At 44.5% G+C, this 16,078-nt stretch overlaps 1 pseudogene; it reads right to left on the bottom strand.

Annotated features, from left to right (window-relative positions):
* The window catches only part of LOC111956601 (ephrin type-B receptor 1-like), a 320,496-nt pseudogene that overhangs the window by 123,971 nt on the left and 180,447 nt on the right, over nt 1-16,078 (bottom strand).

Here is a 16,078-nt window from a genome sequence, read left to right as displayed (position 1 = left end):
AAAAGAGAGAGCAGTAATGGCTAGCTAGTTAGCGGGCTACGCGCTAACTAGCGTTCAATCAGTCTACGGGTCCACTTGGCTCTGAAACCTAGAAGTAGTAGGTTGCAATCCTTATGCTCTGCAAGGGCCCCTGGCCTTTGTGGAGCGAATGGGTAACGATGCTTCGTGGCGGAGACCGTTGTGATGTGTGCAGAGGTCCCTGGTCGCGTCGCGCTGTGTCGGGGCGACGCAAAGGGGACACGTTTAAAGTTATCTGTTTACACTACTACTACTAACTACTACTACTTACTACTACCCTACTCTGTACTGCTTACGATACGAAACGTACTTACTGATACTAACTACTACTACTTACTACTAAATTTGTTACTGCTACTACTACTGCTACCCTGGCTACACTACTACTACTCCTACTACTGCTACTGCTACTACTACTGCTACTACTACTGTACTATTCTGCTGCTACTAAACTACTACTATTACTACTATTACTTACTACTATTCTACTACTACTGCTGAACTCCTACGCCTATACCTACTGCTTACTACTGCCACCGTGACTAACTACTGCTAACTGACTACTACTACTACTACTACTTCGCTACTACTACTCGCTACTACTGCAAGCTATCTGCTAACTACTACTACTAACTACTGCTAACTGACTGCTACACTTAACTACTCTCTGCTTACTACTACTACTACTACTACTAACCACTCACTACACTGCTCATGCTACTACTACTACCATTACTACTCACGATACTACTGCTACGACTACTGCTACTACTGCCTAATACACTACTGAAACTAACTACTAACTAAACTACTAACTGCATACTACTGCTGCTGGCTACGACTCTCGCTACCTACTACTACTCACTGCTGCTGCTACTATCTACTGCTACTAACTTGGCTGACTACTGCCACTATCTACTACTACTCGCTACTACTGCTACCACTGTACTGTAACGGATGTTGGAAATGGCTAGCTAGTTCTAGCGGGTTACGCGCTACTTAGCATGTTTCACAATACAGTTGACGTCACTTGCTCTGAACCCTAGACGTAGTGTTGCACCTTGCTCGCAGGGCCAGTGGCCTTGTGAAGCGATGGGTAAACTGATGCTTCGTGGGCGACCGTCGTGCTTGATGTGTGCAGAGGGTCGCTCGGTGTTCGCGCGCTGTGTCGGGGCGAGGGACGACGTAAAGTTAATACTGTACACTACTCACTACTACTACGTACTACTACTACTACTACTGTTATGCTACGACTACGACTACTACTAACACTATGTTTGTCTGAATACTACTACTACTGTTACTGCTACTACTGCTACTACTACTACTACTATTGTTACTGCTACTACTACTGCTACTGCTACTAGCTACTACTCCTACTACTGCTACTGCTACTGCACGACTCGCTACTGACTACTGTTAACTATTCCTGCTGCAACTACTACTACTACTATTACTACTATTACTACTACTATTACTACTACTGCTACTACTACTACTACTACTACAATTACTACTGCTGCCAGGATTAGGAAAACATTGCAGAGCAGCTTGCAGGGAGTGTTGGAAAGCATTTTATAGAGAATGCTACTAGGTCAGTGGAGGCTTCTGAGGGGAGGACAGTACATAATAATGGCTGGAATGGAGTCAACCATGGAACCAATCAACCATGGAAACCATGTGTTTGATGTGCTTCATACCACTCCATTGACTCCATTCCAGCCCTTGTTATGAGCCGTCGTCCCCTCAGCAGCCTCCACTGGCCTTGGCGTAGTTTGGGAAGAGCAACATGCTGGGCCGAGGCAGCGTTCAGACAAGAGACTCACCAGGAGAGTGAGCAGATATCATAGTGGAAAGGGTGCATTCAACAGCCTTAAGGTGGAAATGGCTACTCTTTGGGAGTGTTCAGAGATTCAAAGCCGAAAGCTATAGTGTTCTACAGGGAACGTGCATAGTCAAGTTGTAGAGTGGTGCTATTCTTGAGGGAGCACTGAAAAACCTGGAGAGCTAAGGTGAACTTGAGGAATGTTCAGAGCCTCAAGGCAGACAAGGATGCCACACTTGGGGAGCGTTCAAAGTCTCAAGGTGCAAGTGGGTTCTATTCTTGAGGGGGAATTCAAAGCATCGACATGGAGAGGGCTGACTCACTTGGAACGGGCATTCAAGACTTGAAAGAGGAGCGGRATGTTGATGTTGCACTAGGGGAGCGTTCAAGGTCTCAAGGCGAAGAGAAACCCTGCAGAGCAGATGGCTTGACATACATATACAGTTGAAGTCAGAAGTTTACATACACTTAGGTTGGAGTCATTAAAACTAGTTTTTCAACCACTCCACAAATTTCTTGTTATCAAACTATAGTTTTGGCAAGTCGGTTAGGACATCTACTTCGTGCATGACACAAGTAATTTTTCCAACAATTGTTTACAGACAGATTATTTCACTTATAATTCACTGTATCACAATTCCAGTGGGTCAGAAGTTTACATACACGAAGTGACTGTGCCTGTATACAGCTTGAAAATTCAAGAAAATATGTCATGGCTTTAGAATGCTTCCTCTGATAGGCTAATTGACATAAATTTGAGTCAATTGGAGGTGTATCTGTGGAGTGTATTTCAAGGCCTACCTTCAAACTCAGTGCCTCTTTGCTTGACATCATGGGAAAATCAAAAGAAATCAGCCTAGACCTCCACAAATCTGGTTCCTCCTTGGGAGAAATTTCCAAACACTGAAGGTACCATGTCAACTGTACAAACAATAGATGCGGCAAATAAACGCCATGGGACGCACGCAGCCGTCATACCTGACAGAAGGAGAAGCATTCTGTCTCCTAGAGATGAGGTACTTGGTGTGAAAAGTGCAAATCAATCCAGAACAACAGCAAAGACCTTGTGACGAATGCTGGAGAAACAGGTACAAAAGTATCTATATCCACAGTAAAAAATGAGTCCTATATTTACATAAACCTGAAAGGCCGCTCAGCAGGGAAGAAACCACTGCTCCAAAAGACACGCTGCAATTGGGGAAAAGTACTTTTTGGAGAAATGTCCTCTGGTCTGATGAAACAAAAATAGAACTGTTTGGCCATAATGACCATCGTATATTTGGAGGAAAAGAAAAGGGGAGGCTTGCAAGCCGAAGAATACCATCCAACCGTGGAAGCACGGGTGGGCAGCATCATGTAGTGTGGCGGTGCTTTGCTTCAGGAGGAACTGGTGCACTCACAAAAATAGATGGCATCAAGAGACAGGAGAAAATTATGTGGATATATTGAAGCAACATCTCAAGTCTTCAGTCAGGAACTAAATGGGTCTTCCAATGGACAATGACCCCAAGGCATAATTCCACAGTGTTGGGCAAAAAAGGGCTTAAAGACAAACAAAGTCAATGTATTTGAGTGGCCATTCACAAAGCCCTGACCTCAATTCCTATAGAAAAAATGTTGTGGGCAGAACTGAAAGAAAGCGTGTGCGAGCAAAGAGGCCTACAAACCTGACTCAATTACACCTGCTCTGTCAAGAGGAATGGGCCAAAATTCACCCAACTTATTGTGGGGAAGCTGTTGGAAGGCTACCTGAAACTTTTGACTCAAGTTAAACAATTTAAAGGCAATGTTACCAAATACTAATGTGTCTCATAAGTTGAACTTTCTGACCCACTGGGAATGTGATGAAAGAAATAAAAGATTGAAATAATAATTCTCTCTACTATTATTCGTACATTTCCCAATCTTAACTCACTAGGGTAGGGGGCAACAAATTCGGAATATTGGATGAAAACATGCCAAAATAATTGCCTGCTACTCAGGCCCAGAAGCTAGGATATGCATTATAATTTTAGTAGATTTGGATAGAAAAACACTCTAAAGTTTCCAAAACTGTAAAATAATGTCAAATGTGAGTTAACAGAACTGATATGCAAGAGCGAAAACCTGAGGAAACTTCCAACCAGGAAGTACTAATAGTTATTCTGAAAGCTAGTCCATGAACACAGTCCAAACCATTTTAGGACCCAGTCACGAGCTCTATGCTTCCTCTACACGTGACCCGCTTTATAAGCATGTTTCAGGATTTTCTCTGGAGGAAAATGAGGGAATACAGCACTTAAATGGCGATAACATGAGAAGGACAGTGGACAATTCCCAGAACAAATGAACCAAATCCGAGCCAAGCGATCGTGCAACATTAGAAAAAAAATCGAGCACGAACGGGCACAGCCCACCCTTATCTTAGTCCCTTCTTCTCCTTTTCTAATTGGACGACATGCTTTGTCCGGTTGAAATATATTATTGATTATTCATTGACAAAAAACAACCTGGGATTGATTTTAAACATCGTTTGACAATGTTCTACGAACTTTTCATTGTACTTTTTAAAAAAAACCTTTTGCGCTGACACAAGGCGCAGGGACGGGCAGGCCCCTTGCTGATATCGGATTACTGGACTAAACAGTGCCGAACAAAAAGTAGGTTTTTGGTCATAAAAGGGACATTATCGAACAAAAAAAACAAACATTTATTGTCTAACATGGAGACCTAGGGAAGTGCGCACCAGATGAACATCATCCAAAGGTAAGTGATTCATTTTAATGCCTATTTTCTGACTTTCTGTGACACCTCTCCTTAGTTGGAAAATGAAGCTGTATGGGTTTCTGTGGCTAGGCGCTGACCTAACATAATCGCAAACACTGCTGTTTCAGCTGTAAAAGCCTTTTTTGAAAATCTGACACAGTGGTGCATTAAAAGGAGAAGTTGACTTTTTTTTTCGTAGTTTAACACTTGTATCTTTTTCAATGTTTATGGATGAGTATTTCTGTAAGTTTGATGTGGCTTCCTGCAACTTTCACCGGATTTGTTTGTTTGAGACAATGCATTCTGAATGTAACACACCAATTTTCAATTAGATTTTTGGACATAAAGATGAACTTTATCGAGGAAAAAAAAACAAATTTATTGTGTAACCATGAACGTCCTGTGGTGCCATCTGATGAGAATCATCAAAGAGTTAGTGAATTAATTTAATCGCTATTTCTGACTTTTGTGAGCCCTCTCCTTGAGCTGGAAAATGGCTGTATGGTTTTCTGTGACTAAGGCACTGACCTAACATAATCGTTTGGTGTGCTTTCGCCGTTTAAACCTATTTGAAATCGGACACTGTGGTTGGACTTTACAGAAGTTTATGCTTTAAAAATGGTGTATAATACTTGTATGTTTGAGGAATCTTAATTATGAGATTTCTGTTGTTTTTGAATTTGCGCGGCCTGCAATTTCACTGCGTTTCGAACCAGGAGGGACCTAGCTTACCCAGAGAGGTTAAAATAAAGTCGTGATCCTAACAGACCTCAGACAGCGGAATTTTTACTAGGATTAAATGTCAGGAATTGTGAAAAACTGAGTTTAAATCGTATTTGGCATAAGGTGTATGTAAACTTCCGACTTCAACTGTAGCTACAGTATGCTTCCACAGACACAGACAGGTCTGGTAGCACCAGCCAGACCAGAGGAACAGAACTGGACACTACACCGTGTCTCTGAACCAATTAGCTAAGGCTCCATGAATTATCAAGATATAATTTTAAAAAAACATTCCCAGACTAATACTGTAGCTCTAGTGCTGCTCTATAGTGAGGAGTATGGAGAGCCATGAATAAGATCCTCCATTAGGGCCAGTTGTGTGTGGTGTGTGTGTGTGTTTGTTTGTGTGTTGTGTGTTGTGTGTGTGTGGTTGTGCGTGTGCGTGTGTGTTGTGTGTGTGTGTGTGTGTGTGTGTGTGTTTGTGTGTTGTGTGTGTTGTTGTGTGTGTGTGTGGCGTGCGTTCAGGGCTTCAGTTTCTTCTCTGAAATAATTGCGTGTCAATGGGGACTTGTGATGAGCTTAGCGTATTGTTTTTTCATGTCTTAAGGTAAGTATGAGGCATGAACAGGCTTATTGGCTATCCGTGTACTGTATGTGAGGAGGCTAGTTGGTTGTGTGCTGCTGTGTCTATCAGTATAACGAGGACTGTGGTCTACACTAGGGGAAGATGGATTCATGTACTGCACACTACAGTTACTGAAGTTAACAGTCTAACAGAGTTAGAGTAGAAGCAGTACCATAAAGATCTCACTGGTGCAGGGTGTCTAGCGGTACAGAGTTAGAGTAGAAGCAGTACCATAAAAGCTCACTGGTGCAGGTGTCTAGCGTACAGAGTTAGAGTAGAAAGCAGTACCATAAAGATGCTCACTGGTGCAGGCACTGTCTAGCGTACAGAGTTAGAGTAGAAGCAGTACCATAAAGATGCTCACTGGTGCAGGCCTGTCTAGCGTACAGAGTTAGAGTAGAAGGTACCATAAGGATGCTCACTGGTGCAGGGCATGTCTAGCGGTACAAGTTAGAGTAGAAGCAGTACCATAAAGATGCTCCACTTGTGCAGCAGAGCGTGAGAATGTCTAGCAAAGAAAGTTACAGACATAAGACAACAGGTATAGACAGCGAAGTATCCATAAAGATGCTCACTGGTGCAGAGCCTGTCTCTCTACAAGACAGGAAACCCTACAGAGTTAGGAAAGATGCACAGACAAAAGAGACCAACCTAAAGATGCTCACTGGTGCAGGGCATGTCTCTAGCCACGGTGGTACATTTAAGTGCCCGGTAGAGCAGAGTACAGGCAAAGGGAGTACCATAAAGATGCTCACTGGTGCAGCGGCAGTGTCTAGCACGGTACCGAGTTAGAGTAGAAGCAGTACCATAAAGATGCTCACTGGTGCAGACCTGTCTAGCGGACAGAGTTACGAGTAGAAGCAGTACCATAAAGATGCCTCACTGCGGTGCAGAGGCATATGTCTAGCTGAAATAAGCCACGTTAGCGACTATAGAGTAGGAAGCCAGTACCATAAAGATTCTCACTGGTGCAGGGCATGTCTAGCTGTACAGAGTTAGAGTATAAGCAAAGTACCATAAGATAAACTTCACTGGTGCAGATGCCGTCTAGCGCTACAGAGTTAGAGTAGAAGCAGTACCATAAGAAACTCACTGGTGCAGGGCATGTCTAGCGTACAGAGTTAGAGTAGAAGCAGTACCATAAAGATCTCACTGTCCTGCAGGGCATGTCTAGCTTACAGACTTAGAGTAGAGGAAGCAGTACCATAAGATACTCACTGGTGCCAGGCACCTGTCTAGACGTACAGAGTTAGAGTAGGAACAGTACCATAAAGATACCAGGTACTCACTGGTGCAGAGGCTGTCTAGCTGTACAGAGTTAGGAACAGTACCAAAGAAACAGCAACCAAGTAGCTGAACAGTACCATAAAGTATACTCACTGGTGCAGAGCCTGTCTAGCTTACAGAGTTAGAGTAAGGAAAAGCTGACCATAAAGATGCTCACTGGTGCAGGCCTGTCTAGCTGTACAGAGTTAGAGTAGGAAAGTACCATAAAGAGTACTCACTGGCGCAGACATGTCTAGCTGTATACATGATTAGAGAGTAGAAGCAGTACCATAAAGATACTCACTGGTGCAGGCATGTCTAGCTGTACAGAGTTAGAGTAGAAGCAGTACCATAAGGATACTCACTGGTGCAGGGCATCGTAGTGCTACAGAGTTAGAGTAGAAGCAGTACCATAAAGATGCTCACTGGTGCAGGGCATGTTATGTCTAGGCTGTACAGACTTTAAGCAGGGTAGAAGCAGTACCATAAAGATAGCTCACTTGTGCAGGGCATGTCTATCTGTACAGAGTGTAGAGTAGAGTAGAAGCAAGTACCATAAGATACTCACTGGTGCAGGGCATGTCTAGCTGTACAAGTTAGAGTAGAAGCAGTACCATAAAGTATACTTCACTGGTGCGGCATGGGCATGTCTAGCTGTACAGAGTTAGAGTAGAAGCAAGTACCATAAAAGATACTCACTGCGTGCAGGCATGCTAGCAGTACGTACAGAGTTAGAGTAGAAGCCAGTACCATAAAGATACTCACTGGTGCAGGGCATGTTAGCTGTACAGAGTAGAGTAGAAGCAGACCGATAAAGATTACTCACTGGTGCCGGCATGTCTTAGCTTACAGGTTAGAGTAGAAGCCCAGTACCCATAAGGATACTCACTGGTGCCGGCATGTCTAGCTGTACCAGAGTTAGAGTAGAAGCAGTACCATAAAGATGCTCACTGGTGGCAAGGGCATGTATTCTAGCCAGGTAGCATTAGTTTTAGAAGTAGAAGCAGTACCCATAAAATGTCTCAACTGGTGCAGGCATGTCATAGCGATTACCCAGCCGTTAGAAAGTTATGGGAAACAAAGTACCATTAAAGATACTCAACTGGGTTTGCAGGGCATGTCTAGCTGTACAGAGTTAGAGTAGAAGCAGTACCATAAGGATACTCACTGGTGCAGGGCATGTCAGGCTGGTCCATGTCACCGCGGTAGTAACCATTGCGGCAGATGCAGATAGTGGCGGCCTCAGCTGCAGAGCGGCTGTTGGAGGGGCACTGCAGACACAGGCCTGGACCCTGGGTTGACTTGAATGTCCCTGGGGGGCAGGCTACAGGGGGAGAGAAGGACAAAACAACATTAGTTATTAAGATAATGCAAAGTATTTAGGCCTAGGGCTAAACATGTACACAGTACACTGCCTTGCATCCTGGCTTGACTTGAGGCACTGGCTTACATAGTGGGAGAGGGGACAAAATACATCAAAAGACACATTAGATAATGCCAAAGCCAAATAGCAATTTTCTGTTTATCATTGTACGCGCGATAGAAGAGCACAATATGTCGTCTCCGTCTTTCCCTTTCTTTCTCTTTCACACTGCCCTCCCTCCCTCCTTCCCTCTAACCGTCCCTTCAACCAAATCTCTCATCCCATCCCTCTGTCTTACTTTATTATAAGTGACTACATCCAGCCCCATTGATTTCCACAGTGATAACTCCCCCTCCTTCAGCAATAGCAGTAGCAGATTCATTCCACTATGTTCTCTAATGTAAAGGGAAGGCTGGGGAACGGGGAAAGAGGAAGGACAAAGATGATTGTGCCTGATATGACTGCGTCCCTAAGCTCAGGCAATAACCACATCCATTTCGCAATCCTGCAGGAACAAAATGATGGGAAAAAGGAGGGATCTCTCTCCTCCAAAGAGAGGGATTTTACAGGCTATAATAACTGTGATGAATGCCTAATATTTTAGCTAGCTTCCTCATAGGGTTTAAGAGGGGCTACAACCCGAGAATAACTAGGTCTATAAGTYTAACAGGACAAGCCACTCACTTTCTCCATCGGTGGTTATGTTCTGGAGTGAAACCGTGTCATGGCTTGGCTGTGGGTGGGAAATGTGGGGTGCGCTTTTGCGACTTGCCCAATGACAGCACATTCAATCCTTCTGATACGACCCTTTTGATACATGACTTCACCGTATAAAGTAGGAGTGAGGATTGGTCTTCAATATACAAATATAACACTGAGGTCAAATTTGATGGGAATGGGGGAACAACAGACAGGTAGAATGCCCAATTTTTACCTACGGGTAATGTGTAAAAAAAAGTCTGGACCCCACAAGCTAAAACCAGGGCCCGCAGTCATGCCACATTGCAGGAAAAGGACAAACGTCAAGCCCTACCACTACAGTAGTATGCGAATCACTGCAGAGGGACAAATAGAGAGTTACTCCCTACTGTAATGAGTGGGGAGCTATCGCTCCACACCGTCTCAGAATGAACAGAATGAACAATCAGGAAAGAATGCAGAGCGGAGGCACAGCACGGAGGCCAGCTGAAACCTTTGGACCTTTATATCAACAGCCTTTTAAGATTTAATTAAATATTCTACGCTTCATTAATATAAGAACAGAGAAGAAGGGTTTTGAGGCGAGCGTCTGGTTTATGGCGCCGTTAAATAGGCAGGTTTCCCTTTTTTACGAGTCCTCCCTCCTGTTCAACTGGCAACTCTAATGGGCTGTTAGACTAGGGCTATGAGATAGGGAGGGAAGGAGAGAGAGAGAGAGAGAGAGAGAGAGACCGAGTCATAGAGTTGCTACAGTGGAAGGCCTACTTTCCACAGAGCCAGAATGTCCTCAAGGGAGACAGAGACAGAGAGAAAAGAGAGAGAAAGAAGTAGAGAGAGACGGAGAGAGAAAGAGAGAGAGAGAAACAGAACGAGAGAGACACTCCAACAGTATCGTCAGTGGTGTTATACCCCAGACCGTGAGATATAGCCCAGCTCCAACAGTGTTCCTTACAAACACAGAGGAGGCTAACACACTGACCTGATGTCTGGTCACACAGCACACAGTGACACATCACAACAGCCACCAAGCCCCGTACCACCAACTAACATAAAACACACACAGGCTTCCCACATCGACCACAAACGTCCAGTAAAACATTAGAAACACCCAATAAAGAAAGTAGCGAGCGGTAAAAGATAGAAACAACCACTACCGACATATGCTCCTAACATGAGCACTACTAGCAGTTCGGTTCCCCCTGGCGAAATAGGTTTCTAACCTCAAGGGTATTTTCCTGGTCAAATAAAGGTTCAGTAGAGAATAGTGCTGTGTAGGCTATGTGGAGGCGTAGGGAAGAGTGTAACCATTCAATAAAACGCATTATGCTGCATTGGCTTCCACACTGAGAGGTTCAATCTGGTGAATGCACTATAAACAGGAGTGTGGAAACTCGTAACAATTAGACAGGCCATATGGGGAATTATAAATCCCAGCTGGGCCATCCCTTTATAAACCAATAACCCTTTAAAGAACAAAACACTTAGTTACCACACAGATCCACAGCCATTACTAGGAGGGAAAGGAGGAATAATGATATGTCGCTCGTCATCTTTTAATATGTCTATTAAAGTGGTCATGAGAGTCATAGAGTGGACACATGAATGGACACCACGCACTCAATAAACTCATTTCGCCGACCATCACGAAAGGGCCCACAAAAGTCCCATGTGTGTTTAATGAGGTGTTAACAGAGTATGTATGTGTGAGTGYCCTCGGCCTGTATTGACAGACAGCAGCCTAGGGCCAGATAAACAGAAAGACGAGAGCAGAGGAGGAGAGTAGAGAAAGAGGCGAGGAAGACTGGAGGGGAGGCTGTGTGCAGAATTAGCTCTTCAGGTCAACAACGCTACGGTGGTGCCCCTAGGCAAACATGCGTATACATACAGTACAGACTCAAACACGTAAACACATACACACATACTCAGATCCTCACACAAATGCATACATACACACAGACACACACACAAACAGATCCTCATACCCACACACAAACACACACAGACAGCACAGACCCCGTTAAATCAATTCTACTTCCACATTTTACGCCAATTGTCTAGCGTCTGTTCAACAGGACGTGGGTTAATTTCATTCTCCTCCTGGTCTACCTGCCAAGATGATGGGGTCAGCACGCACGCACAAACACACATACACACTCACACGCAGACACACACACACACTCACACACAAACACATATACACACACATGAAAGAGAAAGACCGCCTCTGTCTGTGTCACTCTGCTCTGCATCCGAGCTGAGCCTTTTTCTAATCGACCTTGCATATTATGTGCATGAAGCTACCGCATTAAAGCCATTAATTAACTACTAGCTGCTCTGCTGCACAGGGCTGTCAGAGAGAGAGAGAGGAGAGAGAGAGAGAGAGAGAGAGAGAGAGAGAGAGAGAGAGAGAGAGAGAGAGGAGAGAGAGAGAGAGAGAGAGAGAGAGAGAGAGAGAGAGAGAGAGAGAGAGAGAGAGAGAGAGAGAGAGAGAGACGAGAGAGAGAAGAGGAGAGAGAGAGAGAGAGAGAGAGAGAGAGAGAGAGAGAGAGAGAGAGAGAGAGAGAGAGAGAGAGAGAGAGAGAGAGAGAGAGAGAGAGAGAATGTGAAATGTTGCAAAAACCTCAGAGGCCTCGTTCTAAACCCCACAGAGGAGGTTGGTTGGGTCGAACTCATTGCGATTGGTTCGCGGCCCACACTCTTCACTGATTTATGAATATTTGGTTTGGAGGATGCCAGGTGTTCTCTCCCCTCAAAAGGAGAACCAACAGTACAGTGCCAGGATAAAGGAGTAGAGGAGAGACGCATCAGTCTCAGAGTGTGCGGGTTTTCAGGAACACATAGAGATAAAGTATTAGATCAAACAGTAATTAGTCTCCCCTCAGTGAGGGGGTAACCTAGCACTGAACTGAAAACACAATATTATCCTGTTTCATGTGGTCTCTGTTGGGGCCCCTGTCTTTCACAACACATCTGTCTTACTTTGTCTCCCATTTCTCTTCCTACCCTGACTCATTCTCTCGCTTTCCGTCTGCATGCTTCTCCTCTCACTTCTCTCTTTCTTACTTCGTCTTCTCTCTTTCATCTCCCCTTGAGCCACATGTACTTATCACAGACATCATCTTGGTCTGCCGCTGTCCCTCTCTTTCCCCTCTCCATCTCTCGCTTTACAGCCTTCACCTCTCTCTCTCTTGCTCTCTCGCTCTCCCGCTCTATCTCTCTCTGCCAGACAGTTTGGTGTTAAAGCAGAGGGTTGACATAGTCCGCTGTGGTTCGCTGACCACTGATGACTATCGGACAGCCCTGGCCTAATGTCACAGTCGGCGTGGTGACCAAAGCAGACGAGAGCTCATCTTGTCTTATACTGCCTCACTCACCAGCAGAAACACCCCACACCCAGTTCCACCATAATCTCTCTGTGTCCACACCACAGAACCACAACTGAAATGAATCAGAGCACAYTAGTTWAAAAAAAATGTTTTTATCATAATACATGGCTTGACTGAGAACCTGTCCCCATCTAAGCGATTTAATGAAAGAGTAGCCCAACAATAACCTGGCATTAGAAGACAGCGTGACAGGATCCAACCGTAAATCAAGCCAATGCATAGTAATAGTAGACACTTCCATTGAGTCAAAGGTCTGTGGTAGGAGAAGTAAAGACTGTAAAGAAAAAATCTATGACCAAGATATTACCACGGACTACACAAATACAGAGGCTAGGAGAGCACAGAGTAAGTGCTGTGGGTTTAGAGAATACATAACATATTCTATATAATAAACTGCAAACTCCAGGCCATACATCATAGATAGATCCACATTGGCAACGTGTCACGGAGGGCGTCTGTGCTTCGAATGTATAGCCCATTGCATTAAAATGTATATGGCCCATAAGATTCCAAATGTAATTAGAAACCTGGGCTTTATAGGGCGAGTGTGGAAGGAATTATATCAGGTTGTCATGACCGCATTACCAGGTGTGTGTGGGATAAAAGAAAATGGTATCACATGAACACCTTTGGCAAAGGATTATATGGATAATATGGTCAATCTGATGTGTGTTAAAATGGGTTTTATAACTGTGTTGAATAAAATGGGTGAGTCCTCTGGAGTGTCCCTAAGGTGTGTCACAGGGTTCATATCATATCATATCATATTGACCTATTTGAAGCAGATATATCTGGGGGACTATATGGGGTGACTGACATTGACAATGCAAAACCAAGATTGAATTATAAAAATAAGTGCTGTAATGTGGTAATGGTAGGGCCTGGAGTGCTTCCTCACCAGTCCTAGTTAAAAACAACTCCTGGCCCAATAGGCAAGAGCCATCACTTCTCACTGGAGGCCAGTGGACATAAACATATTGACATTCAGAGAAGGTTAGAGGGAGAGAAGTCACCTTTAATTACCCTTATGAATAACTCTTATCACCCGAAACACACCCTTAACCTTTAACCCCGCACCTATCTATCACACGGGATGGAGCTCAGTCTGTAGAACCATGCCCCCCCCCCCCACACACACACACACACACACACACGCACACACACACGTAAGACCCTCTTCTCTGTAGCTATGAGGCTTTGAAGTTGAGGTAGTTAGATGAATATGTTTGCCAAAGACGATGACAAAATGTGGCGGAAACTGCAAAATACAGAAAAGTAAAGTCAATCAAAAGCGGAGTTCATTTGTATTCACTCTCTTCCTCTTCATCTTTGTTCATTTGCAAGTCAGTAAGGCATGTAATGAGCTTCTTCTTTTTCAAAACCAGGTGTTCATTGGCTGAAGAATTACACAAAGAGAACTGTAAAAAAGGACAATGCCATTGTTCAAAGCAGAAAGTGCCTTTGAGAGAGAATATTTTCWTCACCAGCACAACAGAATTCCCTCTCAYGAGYCTGAAAAGACTTGGCATGGGTCCTCAGATCCTCAAAATGTTCTACAGCTGCACCATCGACAGCATCCTGACTGGTTGCATCACTGCCTGGTATGGCAACTGCTCGGACTCCGACCGCAAAGCACTACAGTGGGTAGTGCGTATGGCCCAGTAAATCACTGGGGCCAAGCTTCCTGCCATCCAGGACCTATGTACCAGGCGGTGTCAGAGAAATGCCCKAAAAAWTGCCATGGACTCCAGCCACCCTAGTCATAGACTGTTCTCCCTGCGACCGCACGGCAAGTGGTACCGGAGCGCCAAGTCTAGGTCAAAAAGGCTTCTTAACAGCTGCTACCCAGACTATTTGCCCCCACCCTACATTTTTACTCTGCTGCTACTCTGTTTATTACCCATGCATAGTTACTCTACCTCTACCTACATGTACATATTACCTCAATTACCTCGACTAACTGGTGCCCCCCCCCGCACATTGACTCTGTACCAGTACCCCCTGTATATAACCTCGTTACTGTTATTTTATCGTTGCTCCTTAATTATTTGTTATATTTCTGTTTTTTTRCCTTCTTAAAACTGCATTGTTGGTTAGGGGCTTGTAAGTAAGCATTTCACTGTAAGGTCTACACCTGTTGTATTCGGCGCTTGTGACAAATAAAATTGTATTTGATTTGATTTGAAATCCTCAGAGTCAGAGAAACTATTTAGATGGGAATTGAGAGTTCATAGTGCACGGGGATGACATCATTTGGCAGTGCACTATCGTTGTGAGGACGGGACCCTGCGGGCCACAGCTGCTGGTTCAGGGGGAGGACAAAGAGCCCTTGGTTAGGGGTGTGTCTCCTGAACCTCTGCACCCCTCTGTCAGCAGGATGGAAAGAATTTAGGGAGGAATAAAATAATGGAGGGTTGAGACATGGGGCGTTTTCTGAATGAATAAAGGGAGGATTGAAAGACTCTGGTCTGAAGCGCTACTAGTTTGCTCACCAAAGCTCTCCGCTGAGGAGTTGAATAGTRCCTACCCTGAAAGCCCACTGGTCTGGTCATTAATCATGTCTATTCTGTCTTTCATCGGCCAGTGCTGTATATTCTCTACTCTGTACTAAACACACAACGTCTCCACAACATCTCCACAATACGTGATACAGTCCCTATCCCACCTTTCTGCACTAAAAAGATACAATCTCCACATAACACTCAGCAAACAAATACAAGCTCGAACTCAACATACCAGAAGCCCAATAACGTTCCTCTTCACAAACTATACACCTAGCCATTATCAGCTCCCTACATCAAACCCACTACGGTCCAATCAGGGAAAGAGAGATGTCGAGAGAGACGATGAGAGAGTTGGAGAGTGACAGTCTTCTATACTGCTCCAGACTGCCTCTCTCTGTGTGTCATGTCATGTCTGGCTGTATTCAATAGAGGGCACCCCAGCAGCTACAGGACAACATTTCCAGCTTTATTGACACAAAATAACATTACTGTGTGAACTCTGTTGCTCATTAGTGTGTATTATAACACGGCAGAACAAACCCAGGTAATCAACAAAGCTAACAGATAGTCAATAAGGATTTTCCTTTTCATTTACAGATACATTAGGGTATAAGAGAAGAGAGGAGTTAAATGTGAGTAGGAGCATGTTCACTGACACACAGACACACAGGATGACAAAGCCCACGCCCTATGGGCAGGCTGTCACTATGGCAACGCCACAGCCGGTGTTTCTCTGTCCAGTACCGGTGGTTAAGCTCCTCTTTGAACGGCCGGCCAATGACAGACGTGCCGACTACGGGGAAATATGCCCTACCAGCAGGGCGAAAAGGGAGTCTGTGTGTGTATGTGCAAGTGTGAACGTGTGCACGTGCGTGTGTGTTTGTGTGTGTTCTGTTCGTTCATTCGTGCATGCTTTTGTGAGTG

The sequence above is a fragment of the Salvelinus sp. IW2-2015 genome, linkage group LG32 (assembly GCF_002910315.2).
Source record: "Salvelinus sp. IW2-2015 linkage group LG32, ASM291031v2, whole genome shotgun sequence".
NCBI classification, from domain to species: Eukaryota; Metazoa; Chordata; class Actinopteri; order Salmoniformes; family Salmonidae; genus Salvelinus; species Salvelinus sp. IW2-2015.
This window is presented reverse-complemented; position numbering and strand designations above follow the sequence as displayed.